Raw genomic sequence first — 18,843 nt, 5'->3', positions numbered from 1 at the left:
CCTCTCAGATTAAACAGCAGGAGACCCCACAGGAGTCCCCTGCACCCATACCGGGACCAACACCCCTGCAACGATTGGTGGGAAATGTGCTGGACAAGAGCTGGTTAGTGTCTCTGAGGCCTAATTGGCATCCTCTGCAATCAGTCTGGTTTTGGCTGCCAGCAGAGAATAAATCGTCTCCTCCTTTCACAGATGGGATGGGGGAAGGGGTGACCACTGAGTGTCTGTGTGTCGGTGTCAGGGGATGGCAACAAAGGATGTCAAGAACATGGCACTGCCAAGGCGCTTGCATATTTGGCTTATAACCTGATGACTGTAAGGCAGGTGGCAGAGTCTATGTCATGCCCTGTGGGGAGTGGGGAGGGAAGGGAAAAAAAGGAGGAAAAAATAAGACTGGTGCAGATAGGAAGTGCCAGATCTTCTTGCTGGAATGGAGCTGTTCAATTGGGAAACCCAGCCAGAGAATCTTCAAAGGACCAGGAGGGAAAGAGCAGAGCTGGTCAGTGTCAGCAAGCACCTCCTGATCCTTCCCTACACCCTTCTTCATTGCTATGGCAAAGATCTCATTTCAATAGTAAAATAAATTTTAAAATAATAATGAAATCAAGGAAAAAAATCAGAGATTTCAGATAAGTATGTGACATGGATGTAGGGTGTGTGTGAGGAAGAAAGAGAAGAAGAGACAGAGATTAAAAAAAAAAACAACCTCAAAAACTTCTTGGAACAAAACACACACGAGCCAATGCCAAAAACTTGAGAAGGAGAGTGGTTACACACTAATTTAATTCTCTAATCCCCCTACTCCTGTCACTGTTTACTCACTGATAAATGTGCAGTAGCTTCAGCAAGACAGCCACATTTGCAGAAACTGACAGCCTGACTCAGAGACTATTTACCTAAAGACCATGAATATTAAAACAGGTTTCCAAAAGGGCCCCATCTTGAAGGAGAAGATTAGCATGGGGCCTCTTGCTGACAGACTCTTCCCTCTCCACCCCTCCTTCCCCTACTCTGTGCTGCATCTCTCGTGCAAACACTCGAGAAGTATCACCTAGCTGAAGAACTGAAATATTGGAGCAATGCCCTGGAGCTGTGCATTCAGCTTTAGTCTGACAGTGAAAACACCCATTCATCCAAGACTGAAGTTGGGGTTAGTTTACTTGGATGGGTAGATTTTATTATATTTTTTAAATTTTATTTATTTCTTTTAAATAAATAATTAAAACAAACAAACAAATATTTTTTCCTACTTCTGAAAGGTGAACTATGAGCACAGAGTTCTTTAACAGATTTAAAAAGGAAAAAAAAAAATATCTATTTTAAAGTTCTGATCTTTAAATGAGTTTAGCTGTCTTCTATGATGGCATATGGAATTCACTAGAAAGCTGGAAAAAGAATGAAATAGAACTATGAAGGGCAGAGAAAAGGATGACTGTAAAGATCAGAGGGAAATAATAGTTTCCATTGGATGGAAAAGATGAAATAGCCTAGATACCCCAGCAGAAATGAGACAACAGAGTGGAAATCAAACTGATGTATATAAAAACCATGAATGAACTGTCAAAGGTATTTTTATATGGACAGTTAACAGTAATTTATTTTATTAAAAAGAAATAACATATAAACTATCTGGGAACAAGTCTGAAATCAAAGTAAGATTTTTTGCTTGTGTATTTTAGAGGAGTGGCCATTTGTCACAGTCTTGTGGGGACCAAAATCACAAATAGATCCAAGAAAACCTTAAGAAATTTATGAAAATGTGCTAGAAAGTGCTTCTAAAGGCAATAATGTGGGAGCAAAGAAGAGGAGAGGCAGATTATGCCTGTACTATAGCTGTTTGGTAGCAGCATTTATTTACATAGACCTTTGTTTCTCTCTCTTCTGATTACCCTTCTCTCTACTGGGTTCCAGACAGAAAGCCTCCATGCACAGAAACAGGGGCAAACACATAGAGGCCATGTGGGCACTGAGTGTATTTTCTGTCATACAGCTTGGGATACTAACACATAGCCTACTGTCTAACCCACCCTGGTCAAAGCAGTAAGACCCACCTCTCTCACAGTGGGTGACAACGCTACAGTGTGATGCATTTGTCCTGATATAGACAGTATTGCTTATCCTTGGAAATGGGTAAATGTCCTGACTCTGAAGACAATGCCATTCAACTTCTCTCTTGGGTCAGCAAAATAATCAGACACAGCTAGAATTTGTGAATTTCCAGCCTCTCAATCTGCCCTAAGATGCCTTCACATGTATGCTTTTTTAGTGTAAAATGGCACAGCTCTGTTAAGGTCAGTGGAGTTCTTCTGCTGTTTGTTTTTATCCCTAGCTGAGGATCAGGTGTTTTCAATGCAAGCCCTTAGGAGCATTACTGCCAACTTCATGATGGACAAAGCTAACAAAAGGATGAGCATGTTTGTTTTCCAGGGGAAAGGGCTAATAATTATCCTATTTGCACTCCCCCAGCATCCCTGGACACCTTCCCAACGGCAACCGGGAAGTCCATACCTAGAAAACTACTGTCAGTAAGGTTGCCCCTCAGATTTATCTGTAGCAGAAAAAAGGATTTTGGAAGAGAAGTGCCTGGGGCTTGTTGGCCTGAAAGGTTCTGGAACCACTTCATGATTGAGCACATGAAGAAGTTAAACCACAAGACCACCTGGCACACAGCTCTTATCTGGCCAACAACAGACTTCTGCAACAACACCAGTTCAAGAAGCAACCTCAGTCCCTCCAGTCCTCATGGTTCCCAGCTGCCTGATATTAGAAGTACATCTAGTCTCTTTGGGAATACACTGCAGGCTACTGAAAGCCACCTCTTGTCCGGAGGGTGTGAAGTGAGGCAAGAGTCAAAGTAAATGGGAATGCCCACTAACTGAGATGAATATCTTTTCTGAACATTTCTTGAAGGCTGGATTTGCTATCTCATTAAGGGAAGAGATTAATCATAACGAGAACCACCATAATAAACAGGCAAAGAAGGAATACCAGGAAAGTTGCTTAGAAGCAGAAATACATCATTCTTTTGGTCTCCAAATTTGGCCCCAGGACAGAGTAGCTTCTTCAAAACTCTTTTTAAAGCATCTCCTTCTACAAAACCTCTTTCTAACACCTGAATGCATTTCACTTTCTTTTGCCCACTGCAGACTTTTAGTAGAAACTGAGAAGCTCTGTCAGGACTCTGAATATATAATTGCATGGACAAATCAAGCTTACAACAGGTCCAATCTTAAATTCAAGCTTTAGTCCATGCTCAAAGGTTAAAAAAATAAGTTCTATGAAGCTTAAAATGTTTAAGCAGTGTTCTTGATAAGCTCACAAGAAGCTTTTTGCTTTCTGGGACATCTTAGGCAGAAAAGGTTTTGGAAGCCCTTTGGCTTAGTGATTGCCATAACCTTGGAGTGGGTTAGTGCTGGCAAGCATCACTCCATGCTGCATTTGTTTCTTAAATATTTCTTCTAAACATTCCCTTTCAGATCATTGAGCAGGTGGGTCTTGGGTATGTCTCTCCCAAGGAGACTAAACAGGTATGATGTTCTGTATTGACTGATAGCTTATTGTGGACTTAATTTTTTGGAAAGCTTTATCTGTGTACTGTTTTCTCTCCATTAGATATACATACCTGCACATTTGGAAGTACAACATCCCAGGAGTATAGGTAATATCCCTTTTATTAAGGAGGGTCCTGCAGTCTTTATGAAGTATAGTCATGCCCAGACTCCCAAAGGATAGACAAATCCATTCTGAGTCACTGCCCAAGTGACTCATCCGTATCACTTGCGATGGATCCTCTCCTGTTGCATACAACATTCTGCTGCAACACTGAAGTGCCACAAACCCTTTTTTGCTCAGTGTGCCCATGTGCTCTGTGGCAGACTCACCTACGGTGGACCCTGGGGTGTGATTGTCTGCATGACATGCCTCAGAGCCACTGCAAGGTGGTGTATCTCCTAGCCTGATAGGTATATTGCCCAGTAACAATGTTGTACACAGGCTACTGCTCCTATGATGTGCCTTAGTACAATCCCACATCCCTCTGCACATTCACATGCTCTCCAGGCAGTTCTGCACCTCTGCCCAGTGATGAGACCCCATGCATATAAATCAATGCAGTGGGAATGGAGAAACCTGAGTGGTCTGCAAAGACAATAAGGTAGCTAACTCCTGTTTAGATGTTTTATGTGCAATATAAGGAAGGAAGATTAGGGTCCTAAAGAAGAAATTTAAACATTTTCATGGGTGTAGGAGTCTGTCAAGGAACATACCTCCAAGACTCTGAGAAAATAGTTTCTGCTTTAACACCCCCAACCACGCATTCATCACCCAGTAGACATGCAGACAGTCTTCCTCTTTCCTCTCTTTTCCCTTCATGTGCAGCAAAAGCACACTATTCAAACTTTTCAACTATCAGTAAGAGAAGCTGCCATTTACACATTTACAGAGCAGTAGACAAAACACTAGTTTAATGATATAAGGAGGTGGAGAATTGAGGAGTGATCTGTATATAATGTATACACATATTTTAAAGCCTCAGCAATAAGGACTCTGCTGTCATTTTAGCTTATTGAGAAATAGCTAAATATTAAAGAGGGCTAATTTTGATGGAATTCAATAGAAAGGTATATCTCTGAATCTATTTGTAATCACCTGTTTCTCTGCTTCTTTTCTTATAATATCTGCAGAGACATGACATACTGCTAGCTACCTTTGAAAAATCTTATAAAGAATGCAAGGGCTTTCCAGCACCTGATATACAGGTGGTGTTGGACTGGAACATGTGTCAGCCCTAATAAGGGAAGGGAGATCAGTTTGGACAAGGCGCTTGCAACATTTGCCTGAAGGGTGAACGTGTGGTGGCTACTCTCTGGGAGGGATCACAGTGTCGGAAGCCCTGGCCTTGCTGAGTTCTGTGAGCTTTTTCTGTAAGACACCTCTAAATCTCCAGTGCTTGTCTCATTTTCCATCCTTGCTCTTTGCAGCTCCTGCATTGAGACAAAGCCCTGTCTCATGTGCCTTCCAGGCCCTCCATGTGTACTCACCATGTGCATTTCTTTATCTCTGCGCTCCCGCCCCTTCCTCATCCTTTCATAACAACTCCAGATGGGTGTGATTAACAACACATAGGCCTTTATACACCTTATGTGGGAAGCAGTTTTCAGCAAATTTTCCCAAATTGCCTTAATTTTACAGGTAGGCAGAGGGAAAATGAGTAACCCAAGTCATGCAGTACGCCCAGTGGAAAAAATACGGTAACAGAACCCAGATTTCTTTTTTCTTAGATTTCTCATCTACTTTTTAGGTAATATTGTGTCCTATAAAGCTGGTATAATTTTAAAAATTGGACATAACTGTGGGGTTGAGAAAAAGACTGAGAAGTTTTTGAGGATTTTTTTTTTTGTCCGATACATATGCTTTTGCCAAAGTATTTCTGAGTAGTTTCTTGCTATTTTTTAAAGAGTTATTCACAAAGGTGCATGTGAGAGACGCTTTTTCCACCACAGCTGTATTTCAGACATCCATCAGCAAGGCAAAACACTCAATACCCAGTTGTAGTGGATGGTTTTGGTCAGACAAGGAATTTAGCTGGAAGGGTGGATACTCAGTTTTAGACCTTCATTAAATTCCCAGCTCAACCAGGTTGCTTTCCCTGTCTGTTACTCCCCACATCTAGGCCACTGAGTTAGTATTTACTGAAAGTTCCAAAGTTTTTGAGGCCATAAGTCAAGTAATGATTGAGAGGCACTCCACAGTCTGACACTTGAAGTACAGGCATCTAGGCAAGCAGATAAATAGATCCTGTTCCTGGCCTGTAAGAGCGTAACTTTTGCAATTGTGTATTTCCAGTAAGAGCATTCACAGTTATGAATTCAGCAAGTCACTGTGCTGTGCATATTCCACAGCTACTCATGGAGAAATCATTGTCTGTGATAAAAGCTTCTGGTTAACGTGTGTGCTGCAATAGACATAAAAATTGAGCTCAAACTGGCCATGAACATGCAGAACAAATTCAATTCTGGAGTCACAGGGTTATTGTGCCCTGCACAGTGGTCTGTTGTCACACAGCTCTGCACAGGATTCAGGGACAGACATGGGAAACTTTTAATCAATTTTCAAATATTTTTTAGTTTGATTTCCTAAATAAATGAGCGTTTTTTGTAATTATGCTGCATCTTAGTGTCTGTTTACATAACTCTTTTCCTTTTCCTCTCCTCTCAATAACTTTGAACCAATTGGCACAGGAGGTTTCATTTGCAGCTTGATAGATATGAGAGAAAGTAATCACAAGATGAAGTACTGCAGGGAAACAGGCTCTGTTATTTTTTCATTCTCCAAGGAATGAATGCTTTTGAAAAAACTTTCCTGGGGAAGTGGACGTTCTTTGGAATATTGTCCTCTCTCAGCATTAAAAATGCAGTGAATAAGCTGAGATCCTTTTTTGAAGTATTTCAAAGGTGAAGCAGCTGTTATCTGTGGTTTTCCTTGTTTATGTAGCCCAGAGAAGAGATCATCAAGCCCTCTGCAGACCAAAACACCAAAGTATTGACCAAGTATTATCTGCAATACTTGGTCTTAACAGGTTACTCCTTTGGTTTCCCATTGCTCAAGCTGATGTTCACGGGTCTTAAAGGCAACAGACTCTGAGCTCAGGCTTAGAACTGCTAACCTAAACTCATCTGGAAATCACCAATCAGGTAATCCTGTCTACTGCTCTATTGTCAGTCAGTCAAAAAATCAGTCTGGCTCCAGAAAATAATTCTGTGATTTAGGGCCAGTTTCACAGCCATCCTCATAACTTCCGTAGTCTTCCTTATGTCTTGTCAATCCTTAAGGCTAATATAAATAACAGTAGCCTTCGTGCTGTTCTGACTTTTATGGAGGAACTGATTCAGTCTAAGCCCAATGTAAAGAACCTACACAGCCCATCTCCTCCCTGTCTCTATATACATTGACAGATGAAGCCTGATCTTGCAGCAGAAAGACCTGGTGCATAAAGAACCATGGAACTGAACTGTGGGCAAGTCATTAGCCATTTTTAGCTGCAAGCTCGTTAATTTCCATAGATGTGTAAAAAATTTCCAAGACCCACACTTCTGTATATCTGTGCCTTGGTTTGCCACCTGTCAGATAGCAGAAAAAAACAGCAGTTGATTTCACAGTGGCACAGACTTCAGCTATGAATTCCCACCCTGAAGTGCCCAGACACTACAGAAATGGCAGTGCTACTTAATACTGGTAACAGAGCACACACATCCTTGAAGATCCTCCCTTTGCCCATAGAACAAAATTCATCTACAACAGCAGGCTAGGCTCAATCCTCAGCTACAGAAAATTAAGGTGGTCTAACAAATAACCATTTTGCATCAACCAGAATGCCACCTTCCTGGCTCTAGAGCTCTGTGCAAGCTGGGTGCTCCTCTACACTCCTAGGAAGACCAGTGAAGCAAGAATTCAGATTAAGAGGAGCGTGCACAAATGTTTTCTTAATGATAATTAATACATGATTAATAGGAAAAAATTCTGAAAATAAATTACTATAAGATGTCTCTATAGCATGCCACCAGGATGATGGGGATAAATGATGCTGAGGCACCTGAAAGTTAAGAGCCCATTACTAAGCATTTATAAACTGGAATTTGTAAAAATATTTATCTGTGTCTTTCTGAAACATGCTCTAATATGTCTTCGAGCAATTTATCAGCTAAAAAGTAATTTTCATTAATCACTTATTATTAATAAAGTGTTTGTAAGTGTCACCTTAATTTAAAGTGCTTCTGATTCAAGGTGCACTTCCATGGTTTCAGCCTTGAAGGGGATCTTGACTTCCTGACCTGAGTCCTTCAGACTCAAGTGACCTTGGTACATCCTTCTTAGCCCAATCCACTCTAGGCTTCCACAACTGTTAGGCTTGCAAATGGGACTAAGTCATGTTTCTGGAAATCACAATTTGTCATTTCAGAAGGAAACTTGATCAGATCCTCTCCCCACTCACAAAGCTGGATGCCCAGACCTGGGAACGCAGCATTCAAATGTTTCAATTTATCATTACAGTGGAACCCTGAAGAGATCACATCTGTTAAGACCATAAATTGGACAGGATCCCACTTCAGAAGGAGAAGGCTCAGGTCGATATTCCCATTCTTGAACAAGGGACCAATTAGGCAGGCTTATTTACCTGCCATAAAATGAGATGTTAGCCAGTGGGAGAAGTCACTTAAGGACAACAACAACACAAAGTCTTTCTGATCTCTGTGTTAGAAATGGCCAGCTTAAGAAATGGCAGTTCTTCATATTCTTACTTCAGCCTGTGTGTCTTCACTCTGTCTCTACTGTTTCTTCATTCCTTCTTTCTAGTAATTCCCTGCCTATCTCTGTCTTCTCCCCTTCATCTTACACATTTTCTCTTCCTCTCTGTTACCTCTCTTTCTCTCTCTTCACTCTTCTTTAACTTAATTTTTCCACATCCTTCTCTGCTCACATTTTTTACACATGCATACATCCAGATAAGATTTAATTTTGAGCATTATTACTGAAAAAGCAATCAATAAAGTCTTACACCTTGTAGCAGAACTTGGGCTACAAAACAAACAAATTGCTCACAGGACCTTCTCTCCGTAAGATTTTATAGTGAGGATCAGATCTTCCACTTGCCAAAAACTGGATTCAGGTACCAAATGACAGTAAAGTGGTAATGTGCAGACTTAAAAAGTAAATTTTTCTGCTTCTCCCCATAACCTCAATTCATCTTCTTCACTACATGAACAATAGTGTGAGAGCATCCAGAGTGGAAGCAGAGAGAAGCAGACACACATCTGTCAGGGATGGTCTGTGTACATTTATTCTGCCTCCGTGCTGGAGGATGGAAGAGATGACCTCTTGAGGTTCCTTCCAGATGTACTCATCCATGAGTCCATGATTAATTGCCTTCATGATCTGCAGTTTATCTATCCAAAGAAATAAGGCTCAAAATCTCCTGCAAATACATATTTTGTGAGCTGCCTGAGGATATTGCCCCCTGTCCCTGGAGTGCTGCACCCTAAATTAGACTCCACAGAGAGGTTGTCTCCCTGTTGATCCCTGCAGAAATATAGTCCCTTTTACATCCTCTAATAGTAAAAGAATTAAAGAATAAAGCTGGTTTATCTCAGTAGAGAAAATAAAATAAATTTAGCCTCTAAATGGGAAAGAAAATTTCTACACTCAGCTTTCCCTGAAGACAGAGATGGGGAACTGAATCTTGGTGAGGGCTGCTGATGGCATATTCAGGTTTCTCAGTACAGTCTCCCCTCCAGTATAAGCAAGACTAATTTGTGGCTGCCTTCCTGCAGTAATGAAATCGAGTGTGGCAAAGAAGACTATCGTCCCTGCCAGAGGGGAGCCACACAAGAGAAGCCCATGATCCCTTTTCAGTCAGAGGGTGTCCTTTCCTGACATTGAAGCAATGTTTGTCCATGATATGCTGAACATGTAAAATGGCAGATAAATGTTGCCAAAGTGGGCCAAAGGGAGAAGTGAAAATAGTGAAATGGAAAGGAAGAATTACAATGAAGTGAGGAGATGGACAGAAACCTAACACTAAAGTCTTATGAAAGACTTTATGAAAAATATGAAGGATAGGAACCTTATACCTATCTGAAGAGATACAATTGTGAACACCTCCACCTGAACTACTAGACATCTCCAGCTGATCTCTTCTAAATATTTATTTAACAGTGACATACATTTAATGCTAAAGTAATATTTTTCTCTTCACAGGCTTTTATGGACTGGCTCTAATGGAGATCGCTGCAGTACTGATGTTTGGTCAGATATAACCTACTCAAACAGAATTTAAGCTGAGCCTTCAGTGTGGCAGGTAAGGCTTGTAAGTAGAAAAGTGGTTCTTCCTGGGGTAGCTGGTCATGCAATACTTACTGAAAAGGTGCCTGGTTGATGAACACAATGCATATTACAGATATTAAAGACTTAATATTGCATTTTTCAGGCTGGCCAGATCTAGCCTATTTATATTAGCCTACCCTTTCAATAGTCATGACAAAAATAATAGAGGAAATTTGTTCAGTATCACACTTTCAGGCTTTTCTAAATTATCAGAATTCTAACAGAGTTAAAAATTAGTAGGGGTGAGATTCGGCTTACTAAACTTAGATACCTACTGTGGTGGGTTAACCTTAGCTGGACACCAGTTGCCAACCAAGCTGCTCTGTCACTCACCTCCTCAGCAGGGCAGGGGGTAGAAAGTAAACACAAAAGGCTCATGGGCCAAGATAAGGACAGGGAGATCACTCACCATTTACTGTTATGTGCAAAACAGACTAATTTTGGGGAAAACTAATTTAATTTATTACCAATCAAATCAGAATAAGAGAACGAGAAACAAAAACACTTCCCACCACTCCTTCCTTTTTCCCAGGCTTTACTTCAGTTCCAATTTCTTTACCTCCTCCCTCTGAATGGTTGAGGGTGACAGGTAATAGTGTTTGTGGTCAGTTCATCACAAGTTGTTTCTGACACTCCTTGCTCCTCAGAGGAAGTATCCTAACATTTTTCCCTGCTCCAGCATGGTGTCCCTCCCATGGTAGACTGTCCTTCTTGAACTTCTCCAATCTGAGGAGAATGTTAATGAAATGTTGCAATGTGGGTCTCTTCTACAGGGTGCAGTTCCTCAAGAACAGATTGTTCCAGTGTGGGTCCTCCATGGGGTCACAAGTCCTGCCAGCAAACCTGCACCAATATTGGCCTCTCTTTCTGTAAGACCACAGGTTCTACTTGGAGTCTGCTCTAGAGTGGGCTTCCCACTGAGTCCCAGTCTCCTTCAGGCATCCATCTGCTCCAGTGTGAGGTCCACCATGGACTGCAGGTGGATATCTGCTCCACTATTAACCTCCATGGCTTGCATGGGGACAGCCTGCCTCATTATGGGCTTCACCACAGGCTGAAGGGAAATCTCTGCTCTGGTGCCTGAAGCACCTCCTTACCTCCTTCTTTACTTATGTCTGCAGGGTTGTTTCTTTCACATTTCTCACTCCTCTCTCTGGCTGCAATTGTGCAGCTTTTTTATTCCCCCTTTAAAAATATATATCGCAGAGGTGCTATCACTATCACTGACAGGCTCAGCCTTTGCCAGTGGCAGGATCCATCTTGGAGCCACCTGGCATTGTCTCTGTTGGATATAAGGGAAGCTTCTGTCAGCTTCTCACAGAATCCATCCCTTTAGCACCCTGGCTACAAAAACCTTGCCATGCACATTTGAGCTCGTTAACCTCTACTCCCTTGTTAATTGAAAGAATGAATTAGGCACTTCAGCATTTAGTTTTCTCTGAAAGTACATATCTAAACCAGAGATCAGTGGATTGTATTAAAAAAACCCACCCTGTTTTCATCCTGACCATAATGGGAAATTCAGTAAACAGTCCAGATGCGGCTTTCTAAAGATAGATGGGATTTCAAATTTGTAAATTCCAAATAGTAATACAAAAAATTATGGACAGTATGCTCCCTTTGTACAGAGCTCAGCAGGAAAATAGTGTCATCTCCATGGTTCATTCTTTTAAAGTGCTATAAAGCTGAGATACATTAAACTGAATACTTCCTGGACATAGGAAAAAACTCATAATTTTAACTAAATGTTTAAAACACAACTCTCCGGACCAATTTTTTTTTTTTTTTTTTTTTTTTTTGTATCTTTTTCCCTTTCTTATTCCAACAACCTCACTACTTGTCTCTTTACTTCTTTTTCATCTTGAATACAAAGAATAGGTTGATCCCAGCTCTGTCTCTGGAAATGTCAGGCTGAAAATGTTACTCTTGGAGTGATTTGCATGCATTACAAAGTGACAGGTGACAGGAGCACACAACCTCAGCTAATAGATGATTAATGATGTGATGTTGGCCAGCACTGTTGACTCGATTTCCTGCTCTTTGGGAAACTTCAAAGGCAGCTGGCATTTCTGTTGCCTTGTGACCAGCTCACAGGTGTGTTTAATTGTTTAGTCCATATGTGCATAGCATAGAAGTAGCCATGGGCACATTCATGGAGCATATTTATCTGCATGTGTGTATATCAGTCAATGTGCAGAATCTTATGCATGAGCTCCTGTGAGTTTCTGTGCGCATATGAGTTCCTCGTATCTAAACTGCCTGGTTTCTGTGGGTTGCGGAGAGCATCATTATCCAGCTACTATATTCTGAATAAAATACCATGGCCCATTTGGGGTTACAGTCTAAAGGAACGAAAGAAACTCACTTGAATTTTAATCTGGATGGAGAAAAATCAGCCCTAAAGTAAACAGTATGTTTGGAAGGAAGCCCAGTAACTAGCAATCAGAACAGGATTAGAAATAGGTCAGGGTTGTAAAGTTGGATATTTTCTTCATACCTTTTTTTTTTCAACCAAAATTTGGGAGGGTTTAGGCAATTATAGAGATTCAGGATAGTGGTAAACTGAGTTTAGATTTCAACTCCATCCAGAATTCAAGACAGACTCACTTCTGATGCAATCATTATCAATCTGGAGTCCAGTTAAAGAACTATTTGAAGTTTCTAAGATAATTTTCTTGGGCAGAATCGTCCTAAAACATAAAGATGCCAACCTCTGGTTTTAAAATCCTTGCCCTTGGTGAAGGTAATCTCATTTCCTACTTTACACATGAACACCTCTTCCTTCTGTCCTGGGTTTCATATCCCCCAGAACTCTTCATTCAGAAGTCTCTTTCGAAGTTGTTCAGCATCAGTGGAAAAGAAAGAAAATTGAAATAGTAGATGGGAATTAGGGTTTGTAGTTCTGAAAAAGAATAATTCAAAGTGGTCTTTTTTGACAGAAAATAGTAGGTTTCTGAATCAAAATTCTGTACAAAATATCTGTGGTGTTTTTCATTTTTTCTTTAGATGGAAAAGAAAAAGCGTGAAATTCAGTCTTTATTAAAACAACAAATTTGCTCAGGAGCCAATATTGCATGAAGTTGCTCTAGCATAAAGAAAGCACATCTTTAGAAGAGTTTAAAACAGACACATTTTGCCCTTGTCCTTTCAATAGCTAGCTTTGGAAAAGCACAATGCAGACGTCAGAAGCTGAAAATATATGTTCCTAAAACCAGAGACAAATGGCCAGATAAAGCCTTGAAAGATTTGTATCATCTGTTGATTAAAAGGGGAGCATATGAGAGTCACTGACCACTGACTGAGATAAATCTTCTGCACAGAATCACATAAAATTGAAGTTGAAAGGTCCTGGAGAAATCAGCTGGATTCTGGGCAAGAAGCCTGTCCTAACCAATTGAAACCCATGTCTGAGGTCTGAGTGAGCCTCAGCACAGACACACTTGACAAATCATCTGGACCCAGGGCAGATTTTGAGCCTGCAACTGAGCGTCTGCTTGAGCCCCATCAAATGATGTTTTCCCATCTCTTTGGCTTGGACACAGAAGTGAAATAGGGTTGCTAACTGCTCACAACCTGAGGCAGAGACTTCGGTGCTTCTGAAGCTATCACTTTTTTGTTTCCTTGCCTCACAGATTCTTCAGTTTGTTATCTCAATTTAAAGACCTGCCATGTCCTCTTATCACCTTTACCAGCCCTCACTAGCCCTTCAGTTTACAGGACATCACCCACTCCAACCAAGATGCTGCTCCAGACAGGGAAAGATACTAAGTGTCAGGACACCAGAAAGGGAGAGAAAGGAAGGAGCTGGGAATGCTTTGATCTATTTCAGATCTGTTGGATGAAGCAGGTCTGGACATTTGGGTGATGGCATTTGTTTACAAGTGTCATAGTGTTTACAAGTTATACAAAGGAGTTTTTCAGCCCAGCCCCAGCAAGAAGACTGGTTTGCCTTGAGCTAGCTGGCAGATGGAGACTTCCTTTTGCTGCTTTGTGTGGAAGAATCCAGATCCAGGCTTGCTGAGACAGTCTCTTTACCAAAGGGAAAGATTATTTCTACTTCTGTCCTTACCATGCTTGGCTTTCTCTCACGGGTAAGTCTGTGTCACTCTAGATCCTCCTACAAGCAGCAGCAAAAAACATCTCAACATTTTGGGCTTGTGACAGTACCAGCTCCTAGTTTGTAACATTTGTGACAGCCATTTCACAGACTTCGATGTCAAAATGCTAAAAATGTTTTTTCTTGTTCTCCTGCTCAGTTAACTGTGGAGTTTTTAATCAAAGTCTATTGAGTAACATGCATGTACATGACTTGGTGTGTGAATGTGTCAGAGGGGGACATCAGAGTGACAGAAAAAAGAAAGATAAAAGTCAACCCCCGGAAATGAATCTTTTAACTTTTTAATGTCATTAGGTCATATGAAAATACAGGTATTATCATGATAGATATGTAGATGTGTACGTACATATAGTCTAAGAAAAAGACAGACTGAGAGATGTGGCCATTGATCAGTAGTGCTGACATTTTAAAGTGATACATTAGCTGATACCTTTCTTTTTTCTTGGCACTTTGAAAGGCTGCTTTGAACATTTTTCATCTAGGTTATTTATAAGTATTAACTTCAGATATCAGTACCTCACTGCTACCTTTAAAAGCTTGAAAATTTAAAACTACAAAAATCAATTTTCTCCCAAATGAGCTTTGTGAAGCCTAGTAAGATCCAAAAAAAGAAAAGAAAAAGGAAAACAACAACAACAACAACAACGGAAATAAGTTTCTGGCTCTCTCTTGCTTTTGACACAAATTAGCAACAATAGCAATGAAAATGCTTTTTGTCACCAGATTCAAGAATCTACCTTTATTTCACCCTATTGTGTTAAGCAAATTTGGATGGCAGCATTTTAGAGTGGTTGGTTTGTACACTTTCTTTTCCTTCCAAAGCTTGTACTGAGCAAATGAGGCAAGTTTCATTGCACATGATCTTTCTGGCTGACATTAAGAATGGAAATGTGCAATAAAAGGGAAATTGTTTTGAGGAAGTTTTCAGCAAGAGTGAAAGGGAGGAACTTCAGAGGGAGGTTGGTAACTGGTGATTGTTACAGACATTTGCTATAGTACTGTAGTTGTTACTCACCTGCTACAAAATTGCAACTGCCTTCAGGTGGAATGAACTAGCAGCTGTACTAGTCCTGTCACTTAACAACAGGACTTTTGGCATATCATCAGTGGAATCTAGATTAGCCACACTATACAGCAGTAAGCACAGAAGGAACAGTAATTTCTTTTAAAGTATTTCTAATTCTGTTAGACTTACAAAGTTCTTGGTATGCTTTAAGTCCAAAAGGCTTCTACTCCAAAAGTTTTATGTCGCTATGTTCGACAACCCCAAGATCAAGCTCACTCTCCCTGGCTGGTACAATTTCAAGAGTGAAAGTGGCAGCACCATGAAACAATAGAAGTAATCACAATCTCTTGAAACTATTATGAACAGAGAGATGTAACATCCTGAATTTTCTCCTGTGATCTCAGTCATAACTTCATACTGTTTACCTCTTCTACAGCCCAGCTCCAAAGGACTTGCCAAAATGCTGTTCAAGCCTTCTAGGCACTCAGCATGTGTATCCAATCAATCCATTTGATTTGCAGGTTAGGACTAAGTCTTACACTCAGACTCAATGATCTCATTGTTGCCAGGGTGAATGCAAAATCACCTGAGTGAAAACAAGAGGATTGATCTAAAAGGACACAGGTAATTTAGAGCAAAATTTGGGCTATTGTGTATTAATTAAAAAGTTCACAGTAACCTATGGGACACATCAACTGTCTTGCAAAGGTTGTCATCTCCACTCAGGCAGTCATTTGTTTTGCTTTCTTCCTAGAGAAACTTCATTTTCATCATGGGCTATGCCTTTTGCTATTACATCCTCTGGGAGAGAGGTCTGGTCAGATGATTAACAGTATCTTCTCTCTTAAATATTACATTATTAAAACAGGGCAGGGGGTTTTGTGGCAGCTGACTAATTAGCCCCACGTCTCATCTTAGCTGTCAAAAATCTCTATTAATTGACAGTTTACTTTAAGTGGCTCAATTAGCATAACAAATGACTCATCAAAAGTTCTGTAGGCATCCTGTTGATTAACGTCATTTATCTTGCAAACCAGCAGTAGATGGCTGAGTAGCTCCTAACAATTATTATATACCTTTATATACATTATGTGTCACTCTCTGTGAAGCAATGTTATTTGCAGACATTTGATGACAACAATGAGCTCTCATTAGTTGCAACAATGTGGACAATTTCCCAACTAGAAGCCAGGTAGAAGACAATGCCAAGTTTCCTTGCACATCACCCTGCACAAATTCAAGTGATATCATGAAGAGAAATTTCAAAGAACTTGTGAGCAGACTAAGGGGGAAAGAGGCTGATGAGAAGCCTGTCCCTTTGACTTTTGCCTACTGTCTGCATACACCTTTCAGTACATTGGCCTGGTATGTAGGACCTTTGTTCATGCTTTGCCTGCTCCATGGATAATGCACAGAAGAAAAAAAAAAAAAAAAAAAAGGCTTTGGGATTTATGCTTCTAAAACTCTTCTGCGATTTTGAAAGCCCGGTGTCCTGAGCCCCCATGGCCAGAGCTGATAACAGATCAAGGGGCACAATACAACAGCAGTGCAGCCAATTTTCTATGAAAACAGGACCCTTGATGAATAACAGTACAGCAGCACTAGTCAAGAAGTGTAGAGATGAGGAGGTTTATTCCTTCCTCTACTATGTCCCTCACCTTTGTCATGGCCTTGCTTACTCTCCTCTCTGCTTTTTTTGTGTCCTCTATGATTTTTTCCCACTACACAGTCATTGCCACAAGGACAGTCCCTCCCTGAATGTTTACACAGTACTTTACCCTACCTAAATTCAGGGCCTCAGAAAACTCCTTTATATAAAAATACAACGTTTCACCACACAGCAAATTACAGATATTCACCGCTGTGGGGGGAAATGGACTTACCAGCCCACATCAGAGAGTATCTCTGACCTGATGACAATGTTCTGATATTTCTGCAGACAGAGGTTTTCTGCCAATGTAATCAGGGGTGGCCATATCTTATGCTGAAAGGCATTAGTATGGGTGCTTCTGTAATCATTATGAAAAAAACATGTGTGGGTTTCAGTTGTTTCAAAGTAATTCTCCTAGAGGAAGAAGCTTTTATCACTGAACTCTTTAATAAGGGCTCTTTGCCCCAGCCCCAGGAGGGACCATGCAAGCTTTAAAGAAGTACAGCAAGTGCTCTCACTACTGAAGCCACTAAGAGTATATTTTACAAAGCAATGTTAAAGAAATACTGAAAGCAGAATAATTTAATCAGATTAATGAAATCAAATATCCCCAAGGCAATGATGAAGATGTAACTCAACAAGTGCTGGCATTTCATTCCATAGGAATAGGAAAATTCATCAGGTCCTTTTTTTTTTCTTTCCTTTTTTTTTCCCTTTTCTTCTTATAGAAGTAAAACTTGATGCTAAATAAAACTAAAGTAAAATAACCGTAGGACATGAGAATTAATGTAAAGTCACCTTGGGCCTCTACTCTTCTGTCTCTTCTGGTTTGGGAGGTTGGTACTATTCATTACTAGGGAGTTGGAGGGAAGGTTGTCAAGTGTTTCTTTAAACAGCAGGTTCTTTCTTGATCACATGATCAGTCACTGGTGAAATATTTCATCACTTTTTCTCCTTCTAGTTGCATCATGTTGCTGTGACTGTGTTCTGCTCTGGTAAAGGGCAGCACAGCAGACCTTGATCCCAACTTGGACTCCCCTCATGATGCAGAGAGATGTTATACTAATAAACAAAAATGAGATAGAAAAATTAGCAGAGGGAGAATGTTATAAATCTTGAAACTTGAAGTGCTTGTGTGTTCTAAGGGTAAAAATATCTATTGTAAGGAAAGAGCCTAGAATTTTTATTCTTTCACACTGCTACTCCTACATTCAGCTGACAGCTGATCACCTTCCTGGGGTTGATGAAGGAGCAGTGTTTGTGTAATTGTATCACTGTAAGCTGTGAAAAGCTTATAAGGAATATACTGACTTTGTGGCAACATTTTCTGTTAACTAGGAGGCCTTGGGAAAAGATCTAGGTGGGAGGAAAAGGTATGATTCCTCACCAGCTACTATGACGTCGTTGAAATACCAACTGAGCAACAACTTTGGGTGTACCTATCTTTGAAACACTTCTGGTGCCCTAACTGAAGCAGAGATATAAACTCATCTCACTTAAATTTAACCATCTAAAATTGGACATCAGGTTAATTCTAGACATGTCCACTTGCACTATCAACAAGGAGACATGTGCCTCATGCAGTGAATCACTCTGTGCTGCAGGAAGTGGCATCCAGTGCCTCACAAAAATGTCTGTCTCTCCCTATTGTCTATAGATAGAGCTAAGAATAGTAGCTTAGATTAAATACCTTCCTCTTTACAGAGCTAAAATTAGCTGAGAAGATTCCCATCTAGCTGTCTCTTCCAAAGTAATACATGAGAAAGTGAATGGCAAAGTAAATTACCCCTTTAGTTCACCAGGTATACATCCTGCCTTCTAAGATGGCCATCAAAGCATCTGTGCAGTGTGGGGATGGGGCTGCAGTTCAGTTTTGGGTGAATGCAGTCCACCAAGCACTAAAGTAATCTGGAAAAGCTGAGTGAGTGCATAGGATCCTAAAATGTGACAACAATACTGCTGAGACAGATTTCTAAGGGTGTGGAGAGAAGAGCCTTCAGTTTATGACACATATTTAGCAGCTAGAATATTGCAGCAGTACTGTCCTGTTCTGCCTCATGCTTTCTTATACCAACAGGGCCATCATAAATTCTGCCATGAGCAAAGCAAAACTTATTTGGACTCAATTTATCCTTCCTTAAAACACACACACAAACACATTGACTAGGGGAGGATATAGAAGTTCCAGGA

At 40.5% G+C, this 18,843-nt stretch overlaps 1 protein-coding gene across 10 annotated transcripts in view; it reads right to left on the bottom strand.

Annotated features, from left to right (window-relative positions):
- The window catches only part of CELF4 (CUGBP Elav-like family member 4), a 733,798-nt gene that overhangs the window by 377,132 nt on the left and 337,823 nt on the right, over nucleotides 1-18,843 (bottom strand). The window lies entirely within an intron of this gene.

Source organism: Apus apus, chromosome Z, assembly GCF_020740795.1.
Source record: "Apus apus isolate bApuApu2 chromosome Z, bApuApu2.pri.cur, whole genome shotgun sequence".
Classification (NCBI taxonomy): domain Eukaryota; kingdom Metazoa; phylum Chordata; class Aves; order Apodiformes; family Apodidae; genus Apus; species Apus apus.
The sequence above is the reverse complement of the archived record's forward strand: the minus strand, read 5'-3'. Positions and strand labels throughout refer to the sequence as shown.